Here is a 15,429-nt window from a genome sequence, read left to right on the forward strand (position 1 = left end):
AAAACTTGATACTACTCGAGTAACCCTCTAATATTGAAAGTTACTCTATTTAAATCACATACCAGAAATGGGGCGTTACAAATCTCCCCCACTTGTCTTAGACTTCATCCTCGAAGTCTGCTGTTGCTGAATCTGAGAATAACTCTGGATAATGCTCCCTCATCTCCTCCTCAGTCTCCCACTTCCATTCTGAACCCTTTTGGTGCTGCCACTGCACCTTCACTAACTGAACCACCTTGTTCCTCAAGGTCTTCGTCTTCCAATCCAAGATCACAACTGGTCTCTCGATATAATTCAGGCTGCTATCAACCTGTATATCCTCCAAGGGTACAACTGCTGACACGTCCACCAAACACTTCCTCAATTGAGAAACATGGAAAGTGTTGTGGATCCGGCTAAGCTCTGCTGGAAGGTCCAACCGATAAGCAACCCGACCCACCCGGGCCAAAACCCTAAAAGGACCAATGAACCTGGGGCCCAGCTTGCCTCTCTTCCAGAACCTGATAACACCCTTCCAGGGTGATACCTTTAGGAGGACCATATCGCCCACCTGAAACTACAAGTCCGAACGCCTCCTGTCGGCGTAACTCTTCTGTCGACTCTGCGTAGTCTGCAATCTGCTACAGATCTGCTGGATCAACTTTGTGGTCTAGAGCACCACCTCGATACTCCTGATGGCTCACTGACAGACCTCCCCCCAACAAATCGGGGCCCTACACTTTCTCCCGTAGAGCATCTTGAAAGGAGGGCGGTCAATACTAGCGTGGTAACTGTTGTTATACAAAAATTCCGCTAAAGGAAGATATGTATCCCAACTGCCACCAAAATCTAGGACACATGCCCGAAGCATGTCCTCGAGAGTCTGAATCGTCCACTCACTTTGCCCGTCCGTCTGGGGGTGGAAAGCGGTGCTAAAATGAAGACGAGTCCCCATCTCGTCATGAAACCGCTTCCAAAACCTGGAAGTAAAACGGATGTCTCAGTTTGATACTACTGATACAGGTACCCCATGTCGTGTCACTACCTCACACACATAGATATCGGCTAGCTTCTCAGCCGATATGCTCTCTTGAATCAGTATTAAATGTGCGCTCTTGGTCAACCGATCCACTATGAGCCAAGTCGAGTCAACTCCACGTGCGGTCCTGGGAAGCTTAGTGATGAAATCCATAGTGATATACTTACATTTCCACACAGGAATGTTTAACGGCTGAATCTTTCCATGGGGTCTCGGGTGTTCTGCCTTGACCTTCCTGCAGGTCAGGCATCTCTCTACGTACCAGACTACGTCCCGCTTCATGTAGGGCCACCAATAATCGAGTCGAAGATCTCTATACATCTTCGTCGCCCTTGGATGGATGGAGAACCGGGACTTGTGGGCCTCATCCATCAACACCTGTCGTACTCCTCCCCAATACGGCACCTATACTCTCCCATGAAGGGTCAACAATCCTCGACTGTCATAATCAAAAGAAGCTACTCGGCCCACCATCCTCTCACACTTCTGCCTCTCCTCCTTCAGTGCCTCGACCTGTTCCTCTCTAATATGCTCCAACAATGGAGTAATCACCGTCATCCTCAGACATATATCTATGATCGGTGCCGCCATCGTCTTGCGGCTCAGGGCGTCGGCCACAACGTTGGCCTTGCCCGGATGATAAAGATCTCACAATCGTAGTCCTTTACCACATCTAACCATCGACGCTGCCTCATGTTCAAATTCGGCTGGTCCATGAGGTACCTCAGACTCTTGTGATCCGTGTAAATGGTACAGTAGATCCCATAAAGCTAATGTCTCCAAATCTTCAGGGAAAACACCACTGCCCCCATCTCTAAATCGTGCGTCGGATAGTTAGCCTCGTGAGGCTTCAACTGTCTAGAGGCATAGGCTATCACATGCCCTCACTGCATCAACACTGCTCCCATCCCTGTGATCGAAGCATCACAATAGACTACAAAGTCATCCACTCCTTCTGGTAGGGTAAGAATCGGTGCCTCGCACAATTGCTGTCTGAGGGTCTCAAATGCTGCCTGCTGCTCAGGCCCCCAACGAAACACCACCAACTTCCTAGTCAGTCGGGTGAGTGGAACTGCTATCTTGGAGAAGTCCTGGATGAATCTCCTATAGTACCCTTCCAACCCTAGGAAGCTCCAAATCTCGGATGGAGACCTCAGGACCTCCCATTGCATCACGACCTCTATGTTGGCTGGATCCACTAGTATCCCCTTCTGGTTGACGACGTGTCTAAGAAACTTCACCTCGTGCAACCAGAACTCACACTTGGAGAACTTTGCGAAAAGTCTCTCCCTCCACAAAGTCTCTAGCAACTCCTTCAGGTGCTCCTCATGCTGCTCCTGAGTCTTGGAATAAACCAAGATCTCGTCAATGAACACGATCACATATCGATCCAACATTGTCCTGCATACGCGGTTCATGAGATCCATGAATGCGGCTGGAGCGTTGGTGAGCCCAAACGACATCACCACCAACTCATAATAACCATAACGGGTTCTAAAAGTTGTCTTCTGAATATCCTCCCCTCTGACCCACATCTGATGATAACCGGAGCGCATATCAATCTTGGAAAACCAAGATGCTCCCTGAATCTGATTAAACAAGTCATCTATCCTCGGGAGTGGGTAACAGTTCTTCACCGTTACCTTGTTCAACTCCCGGTAATCTGTACACATATGGTGCGGCCCATCCTTCTTCTTCACAAACAAGATCGGGGCTCCCCATGGTGAACTACTCAGTCTGATGAAACCCTTGTCTAGCAGCTCCTACAGCCGCGTAGACAACTCCTGCATCTCTGGAAGAGCCAACCGATATGGCGCCTTGGCTTTCGGAGCCGCACTCGCAACCAGGTCAATCTAAAACTCAACTTGTCTCTCTGGAGGTATCCAGGAAAATCCTCTTTAAATATATCTGGGTACTCACGTACGACTTGTACATTGTCAACAGTCGCCTTGCCTTCTCCTGGGCATCTAAAACATAGGCGACGTACCCCGCGCAACCCTGCTGGAAGTAGCATCGAGCTCTCGCTGCCAAACAAAGAATCGGTCCGCGCTGTGGCCTCTCGCCCTGAATCACTAACTCTCCCCCACTAGGGGTGCGGACCCTCACTAACTGTAGCTCACAATCAATCGCTGCCCCATTGGGGCTCAACTAATCCATACCCACTATAACCTTATTCCCTCGCAGGGGAATGGGAACCAAGTCCACTGAAAATTGCTCATCAAATAACTGCCGTGAACAAGCCCTATGTACTCTCGCGACCCTGACGGTCCTGTCATCAGCTATCTCAGCCTCAAGTGGACAATCCAGCTCCCTTGGAGCTCTGCTAAACCTCTTGCTAAGCGCAAGTGAACCAAATGATCGGGTAGCCCCCGAATCAAACAACATTGTAGCTAAAATGTCGTTCACTAAGAAAGACCCTATATAAAACATATAACCATAAGAAACAATCCATAACAATAAAAAGATGAAAGGGAGATACATACATGTCACTACATTAGGAGTCGCTCGCGCCTCCTCTTCTGTCATCTGAAAAGCTATACTCTTCGCCACTGGCGCCTCACTTCAACCCTGACGGCCGTCTATAATCCTCAATGTTGCAAGGGCAGGTGCTACAACCTTCCCTGCTGCTGCTGTCAAACTCGGAGACTGGGACTTTTTATGTCCCCTCTGATGGTAATGGAAACGAATCAAATCAGATGCTGTAGTAACGGTGGGAGTAGCTGTACAATCTCTGCTTATATGCCCGGTCCAGCCGTACGTGTAGCAACCGGGACTCCCTGCCTTGCACACCCCAACGTGCAATCTCCCACACTTGACACACCGACTGTGGCTCTGCTGTCCTCTAGATCTGTGATTTGATACCTTAGGCTTCTTGCCCGAACTCCCTGTGCCAGATGCCGCCTCTGGCTTCCTCATCTTCTTGATGTCTAAATCAATCTCTCTCTCACGAGCCCTAGCAATCATGTCATCCAACATTTTATAGCTGGACCGGCTCACAAACTGGCGGATATCACTGCGCAACATCTCATGATAACGAGCCTTCTTCATTTCCTCACCAGCTGCGTACTAAGGAACGAGAAGAGCCCTCTCCCTAAACTTGGCGGTAATCTCCGCCACTGTCTCTATAGTCTGGGTGAGATCCTGAAACTCCCTGGCTAACTGTTACACCTCCATAACCGGTCAAACTCGACTCTGAACTTGGTAGTAAAATCAGCCCAAGTCATCACATCAAGTGTTGAGTCATCCCCGATGACATGCCCGATCTCCTCCCACCAATCTCATGCCCTGTCCTTCAGAAGACAGGATGTTAATCTAACCTTGTCCCCCTCAGGACATCTGCTGGTGCGGAATGCGTTGGCAACATCTTCCAACCACCTAGTACTCGTTATGGGGTCCCGTGCCCCATGATAGTCAGGAGCTCCATAGGCTCTGAACTCCCTAAAAGTGAGCGTGTGTGACCCCATCATGGTCGCCACCTCAGCACGAAAGGTGCTCAACCTTTCATCCATCAGCTCCAAAATACCCTCCTTGATCGAACCAAAGATCACAGGAGTCTGCTCAAGTATGATGTGGGTAATCTCGAAAGAGAGAAACTCCCTAGTCTGATCATCCAAATGCTCGGCTCCCGAGTCTGGTCTTGATCCCTCACCGGCACCTGAACTGCTGACTGCTGGTCTAGGGCGTAAAACCACCATTCTAAAACACATAGCGACAAGCGTCAAAAATACTGATATATCTCGAGGGATCACTATTACTACAAGTTTCCTGGTTTCACTTTGACCTTCCTTGATTCAAGTACGGATACTCTGCTTTTAGTAGTACGGGCCCATACTACCTTCCACATTTATCCGTACTTTCCTCAAGAACTGCCTCGACTCCACGAAGTCACTGCTACTGCTACTGATCTCTGCTACCCTCATCCTAGGCTTGCCCTAGCGAAATCTTTGACTCTGCCGAATCCAGTCCTCAACTGCTGAAGGCTTCTTTTTAATGCCAATTAGTCATCACCTGGGTACCATCACGTGTGACGAGGTTCAGATAATCATTCGAGTAAAAGACTCATCCCTACAACGGTTGGACTCAGACAAGAGCTGCGCAATAGGGCCAATTCCAACACTCTGAGATTATTCAACCCTAACCACATGTGATGTGACGTACTCACCTAACGGCTAACTCCCACTAATCAGAGTCCCACAAATCACAAAGCAAGCAGCATTTGGACACCGAAAACTACTCAAGCAAATCTATCCTCACAATGAGAAACTCTACCAGCATACAATGCTAAGCTCATACTATCAGGCATAACCTAAACAGGCTATCCTACTGCTGTCTACTCAATACTAGCATGCAATTCTCATAAAGCTGAAACACATAAAGTAGGCACATAAGGCATCCTCCTAGATCATTAGTCCTATTCTAGCATGTTGTTCTACTGAAACTGAAACAAATAATATGAAACTTGTATGGGTAATTTGGGAGTACTTACTTGAGCTCGGCTGATCGCATGCTATTCTTTCGAAAATATTCTTCGTTTAAACCAATTCCTTAGTTTGAGTCCAGTCATACTCGAAAGTGTGCATGAATCCCTCAAACCAAGGCTCTAATACCAACTTGAAACATCCTAAAAATACGACCCAAAATTTTTTGTTTTAATATTACTAAGAATCACATCATCGAATGTCATATATAATAAGAACCATGGAGTGAGTAACTCAAAAGTCATAGTAACTATGTCAAAGCAAAACTGTATCAATCGTAACAAAATATCTGAATAGAACTCGCAGGATAAAACTAAAGCTGTTGTGTGTGTGCGATGCCATCAACCCGAGCTCCTCCCTTTGCTAGCGGAAGTACCAGAAACCAAAACTGAAATTGTAAGAACGAAGCTTAGTGAGCTCCCCCAAACTACCACATACCATACAATAACATATAACACATATTGGCTCTTGCCCACTGCATCGGAACGAAGTCCGGAAACTGCATCGGACCGAAGTACGGAACTAACCAGGGTCTTGCCCTCTACATAGGACCGATGTCCAGAAACTGCATCGGACCAAAGTCCGAAACTAACTAGGGCCTTGCCCTTTGCATCAGACCGATGTCCAGAAACTGCATCAGACCGAAGTCTGGAAACTGCATCGGACCGAAGTCCGAAACTAACCAGGGCCTTGCCCTCTACATCAGACCGAAGTCCAGAAACTGACTGAACGCAGCATAATCATAACTATTAGCATAAACACATATACTGCATACTGCATCGGACCGGAGTCCGGAACACATAACACAAAGACATGCTTGAATCACAAACACATCAAGCACACTGAACTATAGCATCGGACCGAAGTCCGGAACTACTGATAACTAAACAGGCCGGCATTGTGGCCATAGACTCGTTCCTACTGGAAGGAAAATTCACCTCGCAGCGCTGGCTGCTGAGGTGCTATATCTGAAACTGTCTGACTTTTGCTCCGGAACTCCCCGGCTACAAATCCCATAAACAATAAATCAATACTGATAACAAATCTCAGGGTAAAATGACTATTTACCCCTGCACAAGTCAACTTCTAGGTCAAAGTCAACTTTCAGTTGACCAGACTCATTGAGTTGGACCACCAACTCACCGAGTCCCCATCATCCATTCTAATCCTCTACTCGCTTCTACTCGTCGAGTTTGGCAAAGACTCGATGGGTTCTTCTTCGATACTAACATCGAATCTAATCTTCATCCGACTCGCCTAGTTTTATGAACAACTCGTCGAGTTCCCTTTCAACAGAAGAACACACCCAGTCTTTGACTCGCCGAGTCATATGAACAACTCGTCGAGTCCGACTGCTTCCAAATCCAAGTCTTAACTCACTGAGTCCTTACTCTACTAACTGATTCACCCTAAACTCTCAAATCGGGGAAAAACCGAGGACTCGTGATTCGACTCGTCGAGTCTGAAGAAAAAATCACCAAGCCCCAAGAATGCCAATTACTATACAGTCGGTTTTTCTCAGATCCAATGTGTCCAATTCATAGATCTGGGTTCCTCGGACTGGTTTCACATGTAAAGTTTCTAACTTTACGTTCATGCATACTCATAATAAGCTAAAATGCCCAATAAGGAGCTAAAAGAGGAGATCTAGGTTTAGAATAGGTGCTTAGCTCAGTAAAGGTGGCAACCATGAGCTTAAGAAGTCCTGAAATGCTTAGATCTGAAACCCATTCGACTTAACTACCCATAAATCGACCTCAAAGTCTAGAAAAGGCTCAAAAACCACACTAGCAAGCTTTTAAGTAGATCTACATGATGACAAGCCAAGATTCGAGCTTTATACCTTAGTGGAAGCTGGAATGACACAATAACCTCAGATCTTCTTTGCTTCTCCTGAGAACCCCTCTTCTCTCTTCTTCTTCTAACTTCAAAATGCACCTAAATCCTCCAAAAAATGAGAAATACTCCAAGAATGCTTAAAGGAAGGCTAGGGTTTAGTAAGGGACGTTCTGAGAGTCATGGAGGCTGGTTTAGGGCGCATAAAGATGTTTAAATAGGGTGCACACCCTTGAAATTAGGGTTTCATCCAGACTGGTAGACTCGCCGAGTCCAATAATATGGACTCGTCGAGTAGCCAACTTAAAACACGTGCAGAACCCGACACTACTCGATGAGTTGGGCTACAGACTCATCGAGTACCCCTCTAATATTGAAAGTTACTCTATTTAAATCACATACCAGAAATGGGGCGTTACAAACTTCCTCTTTTTTCAAGTGTTAGGTCATTCGAAATTGATCATAACAAGAAGGTAAGGAGTGCAAAATGATATCAATCGCCAATTCCTCGGGAAAGTTCACATTCAACTTCATCAAACGGTCCACGAATCTTTGCATGCATGTGACCCGTGATGGGTTCACCATCCTTCATTCGGGTTCTTATCATGGAGGAGATTATTTCATATCACTCTTGACGAGCACTTTGATGGTATCTTTCCATCAGATCCTGGTGTATCTCAAAAGGATAAAAGTCCGCATAGGACTTTTGTAGCTCAGCTGACATAGTGGCCGACATGATACATGCCACTTTGCATGCATCTCTCTCATGTGCCCTAAAGTCAGCGATCTCCTCGGGAGTAGCAGTAGACTCATCAAGATCCTTTAGCTCCTTGTCGAGGACATATTCCTTGTCCTCATAGCGAGTGACCATACTTATGTTCCTAACCCAATCATTGAAATTAGTCTCATCAAAGATGAGTCTCCCACAAAGGTTCATGAGAGAGAAGGAGCCGGTAGGGTTTGAGCCAGAAGCAGCATTGTTGGAAGACATCTGAAAAAGAAGAAAGACAAGTTTGGATTAGATATAAAGATAGTCCTTAATAATATACCCAAATGTAATATTAAGGATAGGACCCAACATAATATTTTATAACTTAGAAGAGGGATGCCGTAATCCAAGCTATAAAATATTTGAAGGTAGGTGAATGACGATTCACCAATTTCCACCATGAAAAAACGAAATGAATTATTAGGTTTTAATTGGTTTTTTCAAACTCCTAGATTCTTTTGAGATTCATTGTACTTTTCAATGACATGTTTCAATCTCGAATGTGCCCTTCAAGTTTTGTGACTGGGATGCCGAGGATCACAAAACAAGGTGTGAATAACCATGCAAATTACTTGGTACTCTTAATGTTTATCACCTAATCGATGTGCCGGTTAACCACATGCGCTCCACTGATTTATGATAAACCTCAAGCCACCCTTTTCCAACCTTGTTAAATCCAAGTTAGTGTGTCGGTTAACCACACACACTGGACTAACGACTTAAGCAAGGTGCAAATTGTAATTTCATGGGTTAGCACCAAATTTACATTTTCCTAAAGTAACTAAGATTGGGAATTTATAAAACATTTAGTTACTTTATAATAATCATTATACTTTTAATGAGAATTCAAGTCATTATCCTACCTGTTCGGCTAACGACCCTCCACCAATCAAGGAAGCGGTGGTGAGAGTGGACACCCATTAAGCTGCCATTTTATAGGCAACAACCTTATACTCCCCTTATAGACCGGCTTCGTGAATGAGGCCTACTAACGGTAAAACGACTTGATCTTATACATATATATTATTAACTTATAATACTATATAGTATAAGGGTTGAATTTTAACTTTTAAAACTCTAGGGGTTGGAACTAAAGTTTTATAAGTGACTTTACATGTTCCAAAACTTGAGGGCAAGTTTTGTAACTATTCAAAAATTTTCAACATCAAAACTTATGAGTTAATGGCTCATAAAAGGAAGACTCTTCATTTTATGTAACTTATGTGTTCTTAAATGGACTTTACAAGAAGTGACTCTTGGTAATCCATAACTTGAGGACAAATTATAGATTCTAATAAAACACATAATGATTAGGAATTAACTAAAACACAATTTGCAAATAATTCCTATGATCTAACAAAACTCATAAGCATATGAACATTTATATCAACAATTTCAAGAATCATATAAAACACATATAAAATTGAATTTTTGATAATAACCATTGTAAATGGATTAGCATAATCATTAGCTCATCAAAAACAGGTTATATAAGACCAAAATAGTTTAGGGTAATGATTCTAGTCCATTTCCAACAACAAAACTCGAAAAACTTCACTCTTGGCAATCTTCTCGTCGAGTGCATGAACCTACTCGATGAGTAGGATGAATTTATGCATGGACTCATTGAGTCCCCCCATGGACTCGACGAGTTCACTCAGTAGAATGCATACTTTTCGACTTTCTTCAACAATTTGCATCAAGTATAAAGAAAACAAGCCTAATCTCTAATACCATTGAAGGGTTTTGAGCAATCTAACACTCCTACGGTGTACACGCAACCCTTGAAACCTTGGATCTATGTTTTAATAAGATACGAGCAAAATTGATTTTTCCAAGGTTCTTAACCTAACTAGCATGGCATGGGGAACTTTAAACATAAAAGCTAGTAGAAGAACATACCTTTCTTGTTGCTTGGATTCCTTGAGAACTTTATGAGCCTAGCACCCGAAATGTGATGCCTCAGGTGTTTCACACAACACGACAAATCTTGGAATAACTTTGAGAGAAGTCCACACACTCAAAATCGGCTAGCCCTCTTGTTCTATTCTTAGTGACCGATTTTGCTAGCCATGGAGCTTCTTATATAGTGTTCCACATGTAAGGTTACTCCATGTAAACCCTAATGTGAATGTCTTTTCATATTCGATGATCCATGCGTTCATAACCTCCATGGACTAACCATGGAGCACCTTATGGGTTTCATCCCAACTCAATTAACCATGGATCATTAGCATACTATATAAGAATGAATAACTTACACAATCAACCCCATATATTTAATTAGTCTCTTTTTGATCACCAAATTAGTTCTTGGTCAATACTAATTAAATAATATTATTAATATATTAGAACTTATAATATATTAATAAACCATAAGTGTCATTTCTCTCATTTTGTCTATCCAAGTGTCATGATGCCATGCAACGAAAATGGACCATGCCAACCGGGTCAAGTACATTCCAGAAATAGTTATGAACTTAGACACTTAATCCAACACATTTTTCTTTACCCTTAGCTAAAGATTTTACATTAATGATAGACAATTGAGAACAGCCAACAACTTCCTCTTCTTCAATTTCACTGATATTATCTTAATCAACTTCGATATCAGCAAATTTTATTTGAGAGTCAGATGTTGAATACTCAGTTCTTTTCAAAAGTGGGATTTGTTTGCCTTTGGTTAAGGTCTGATTAACAATATCAACTAGATCATTTGCATTTAGATATTCATCAATTTTCATAATTTCATATGGATATCTGTTATCAGGAACATTATCAAACTTAGAAATTGTCATCTCACAGTCATAAGAAGTTGAGTCTATTTCCCCCTTTCAAAAGCCAAAAAAGGGTAGAAGCTTCCTATGTTATTCTTTGCTAATGTCAGATGAATGATGCAATTCAGTCAATTTACCATATAATCTTTTTGCTGAGTTACAATAAATGTTTCTTTCTTTCAACAATATCTTATTGTCTGAACTCAAGTTATCCCTATCATACATTATGTTTGCAATTTGTAAGTATAAATGATCTGTCTTTGCTTTCTTCGAATCCAAAATCCTTTGTGTTTCTAGCAGTTGAGTACTAGATTTTTTAGCATCATTACTAGCAGAGATAAGAAGATCATTAACATAAGTAATTGCATCATGAAACTCAGATAAAATCGAATTGTATGCATTGAAAGGAATGTTAAAGGATTGTAAAAGAGAATGTACATGTGATGTTGTTGGGGATTTATGAGCAGAAGTCGTAACAAAACACTTCCCAATAACTTTCTCTTCCTCCTTTTCCTCATATCTTGCGAAAATGGCCCCATGCGAAGGATTTCACAGTTCTTGATCATCAAAGCCTGAGGACCATATCTGATATGTTCCCTTTGTTGGATTAGATGTCTAAGCCCATAACTATTATTGGTATGTACTTGACCCGAGAGTAGCATGGTCCATTTGGGTTGCATATCATCAGGACAATTTGTTAGGATGGACTTTAGAGAGACGGTGTTATATATGATTTATTAATATATTATAAGTTATAATATATTAATATGAAATCATATGAGTTAAATAGTATTGATCAAGAATTAATTTAGAATTAGTTTAGTGATCAATAAAGACTAGTTACATCTATGGGGACTAATTATGTTAATTAGTTATATTTATGTGTGTTGGGCTTATGATCCATGTTGGACTAACTTTATGTATGGATACATAAAGAGTTGGGCCACATGAACCATGGATCATAAGACCCATGGGTATGGATTTGGGTTATATCCATGACCACTTGAGGATTCTTGGAGTTCATGGTGGTTTTAGATGCATGAAGATTCTCTCTCAAGTTCTTCCTTTGTCCATGGTGTGTTGTGATTCCACTTGAGGCTTCCACACTATTGGGGCTAAGCTCTTAAGGCTAGATATAGGTTTAATACCTTGGAAACACCTTGGAAACACCATTGCATGTATAATTAGATTTTATGACAATTGTATGCCAGTTATAGGTTTAATACCTTGGAAACACGATTGCATGTATAATTAGTGAAAACATAGATCCAAGATATTTAGGGTTGCATGAACACCTTAGGAGTATTAGAATGCTCAAAACCTGATGGGATTAAACAACTTTTAATCTATGAAGATCGATTAGATCTTGAACAAGTATAAGAATAAGAAACAGCAAGAACGCAATAATAATAGTAAACCAGAAAACAAAATTAAGAATGCAACAGCTTGAATCAATCGTGTTGAATGATTAAATAAAATCCTTAGAAGAGCTCGATTAAGAACATCAACTGTAAAGGATTAGAAGATTACAAGAGAGCAATATCGTAGAACTCTTGAATGTAAAAACTCAAATCTTGAATCTTAAATCTTAACCTAATATGCATGCAAGCATTAACTTATATACTATACATAAAAGGCTCTCGGTTGGACAGGCCCAAACCGGAGAATACAAGGCTAATCTACGAGCCCAAAAGACGCAACATAAAACAAAACTTCAGCCCAACAATCTCCCCCTTTGCGTCAATTTGGAGCGAGACCTTCACTTCGTACTTGGGCCGGCGGCTGAAGCTGGTACCTTCTTCTTCACGGTACTAAACAGACATTTGGTTATGGAAAGGATGGTCTGTCTAAACCGGATGTACCAATTGATCATATCTTCAAAGTACTTGATGTCATCAGCCGAATTGTCCTTACACCGCTTGACGATTGATAGGACGTGTTCCAAGCAAGTTGTGGTGTAGAGGTGCTTGTCAGCTAAAGCGAACAGACATTTCTGTCCTTCGGCTCTGGTGAACATCACAGAGTTTCGCCTCGAATCTATCTTGCCCATTTTCATCGTGTTTAGATCACTGGCCGATCCCACAGGTTTGACTTTCGGTTTCTTCTTAAACACTGTGGCAACCTCCTGATCCATTAGGGCCACCTCCATGATATAGCATGCCAGCATCCTTTTGACATGGTCTAAGATGGGACCATATTCGGCTTCGTTTGTCAGCAAGATGTTGTACAAGACTATCCAATCATGAGGGTTCAGATTGGGCAGATCCGCCAGAGAGATCATGTGAGCAGTTCTTGCAGATCCTCGGATAAGCTTGAACTTGACGTTTGTGAATCTCCCCACGGCAAACGGCTTCATCACCCGAACATTGACAATCTTCTGGGCGCTCCATGTAAGGTATTGAGGGCGAGCGGCCTCCAGGTAGAAGTCAATGAGCTCCCTGTCAAGCTCATCGTTCGGATGCGGGACTTCGAAAATGTTGGAGAAGGCGTGGAAGATGAACGCCTTTCGAGTCAATGGCATATCAAATTGCGAATCGACCGAGTTGTTGCAGTCGAACGATATCACCGGCTCGAGCCATAGTATGCTTGGCGTCTCTATGGCCTCCTTTATCAAACGATCCCTGGTCCAGGCAGGGAAGAGCAGCTTTCGACTCTCAAGGAGATCGTTGGCTTCTTTTTGTTTACGTTCGGCTTCTTCAGCTTCACGTGCCACACGACTGACATCGTCATCAGTATTGCGACTGTTCTTTCTCTTTAACATGTCCGCAATAGTCTCCTTGTCTTCATCTTCATCTTCATTGTCATCTCCTCCCTCTGCTATGTTTTTGCCTTTGTTCTTCACACCCGAACCCGAGGCATGACCAGTTGGGGGTGGTTCGGTTGTGTGAGTAGCTTTGGAGGAAGGAGGGGGTTTCGATCCTTTCTTCTCATCTCCCCCTTGTTTCGGAATGGACACGAAACTGGGTAGACCTTCAATTTTGCTTAAGAGGTCCATGGCCGGAGAGAGTTTCTCAGCGAGGGTACGCCTTACTGAGTGATTGAGGATGGGGTCGTGTGCTTCCAGGATGTTGGATAGAGCTGCGTTGACATCCGAAACACACGTCTTGATGACTTCCCTCTCGGATCGAAGAGCCTCCAATTGTTGTTCGGAGTTGGAAAGTTGGGTGCTCTTGACCTTGAGGGCAGTAGTCTTACTCGCCAGGACGTCCATCAGTGAGTTTTCAGCCGCAAGATCCTCTTGTAGCTTTGCCAAGCGGGCATCGATGGAGGCACGGAGTGCCGAGTTGTCGTCGCTAAGGTTTTGTCTGAGGGTGGCGAACGAGGATAACTCCGTCTTTACAAACTGGGCCAATTGATTAACAAGTGGTTCCAGAGTTGTTTTGGTGGCTTCGGCGCTTTGCTGCATAGACTGCAGCAGGATTGAAGCGTCATGGAATAGTTTATCGACTTTTTCGGTCGCAGCCTCACAAGCTCGGGTGGAGGCGTCTATTGCAGCAGTTGCTGAGGCCATTGAATCATGTTGCGCCTTGGAGAAGGCATCAACGATCTTTTTAAGGGCGGCTTCAGATAAAGAAGACTGCTGGTTGGAAGAGGAGGCGAGAAGTTGATCTACCTTCTCGTTAAGCTCGCGAAGATGCTTCTTTGTTACTGGAGCATCATCCTCCTCATCACTTTGAACTTGAAACGGACTATAATAGACCGAATCATAGTTCATGTGATCACCACCAAGGTATTGATCATCGCCGTCGGAGGCGTCTTCTGGAGATTGAGGTAGTGGTGAAGTTGGGGGTGTTATTGGTTTAGTTGGTTCAGGTTGAGTGGGTGGGGAATTAGTTTCGGGTGGTGGTGGTGTATGGGTTTCGGTTTGTGGAGGTTCGGTTACGGGTGGGGTTTCGGTAACAGGTGGTGTTTCGGTTGATGTGGTGAGTATGGGTGGTGGTATAGGGAATGAGGTTGGTGGTATAGTAGGGTTTATGGTGGGAATGGAAATAGGTATTGTGGGTGGAGGGGAAGGAACTGGGGATTGGTGAAGTTCCATGTCCGGGGTTGGGGACCGAGGGGGTGTGTTGCCTCTTTGCGGAGATTCGTCTCCGTGTGATCCCTCAGAGTCCGAACTCCCACCTTCGGATTCACTTGATGAGGAGGGAAGGAGTAGCTTTCGCTTTTGTTGGGTCTTCCTCCTTTTCGGTTTCGGTGACGAAGCAGCCTTCGGTTGTTTGTGCTTCTTGGGAGAAGGCTTTGGGGCTTTGGATGGTTTCTTCCCCTTGTCTGCCTTCTTACCCCTGGCCACCGGTTTGTCGGCATCATGGATTGATCGCAGCATGTCCGGTGTCAGTTCCCGCGGACCAGATGGCCCTAACTCCTTGATCGCCTTGATCATACTGCTATCTGATGGCACACTTCCATACATCGACTCCGGGATAGAGCCAATGAAGGAGAATTTCGATGCATCGGATACGATGATCTTCTTGGTATGGAACGTACCAACAGAAGACATCGGTGCACCGTCAGCAGTTGGGACCTCAAACCTGTCCATGGCCCATCTTGTGA

Source organism: Lactuca sativa, chromosome 7 (genome assembly GCF_002870075.4).
Source record: "Lactuca sativa cultivar Salinas chromosome 7, Lsat_Salinas_v11, whole genome shotgun sequence".
In the NCBI taxonomy this organism is placed as follows: domain Eukaryota; kingdom Viridiplantae; phylum Streptophyta; class Magnoliopsida; order Asterales; family Asteraceae; genus Lactuca; species Lactuca sativa.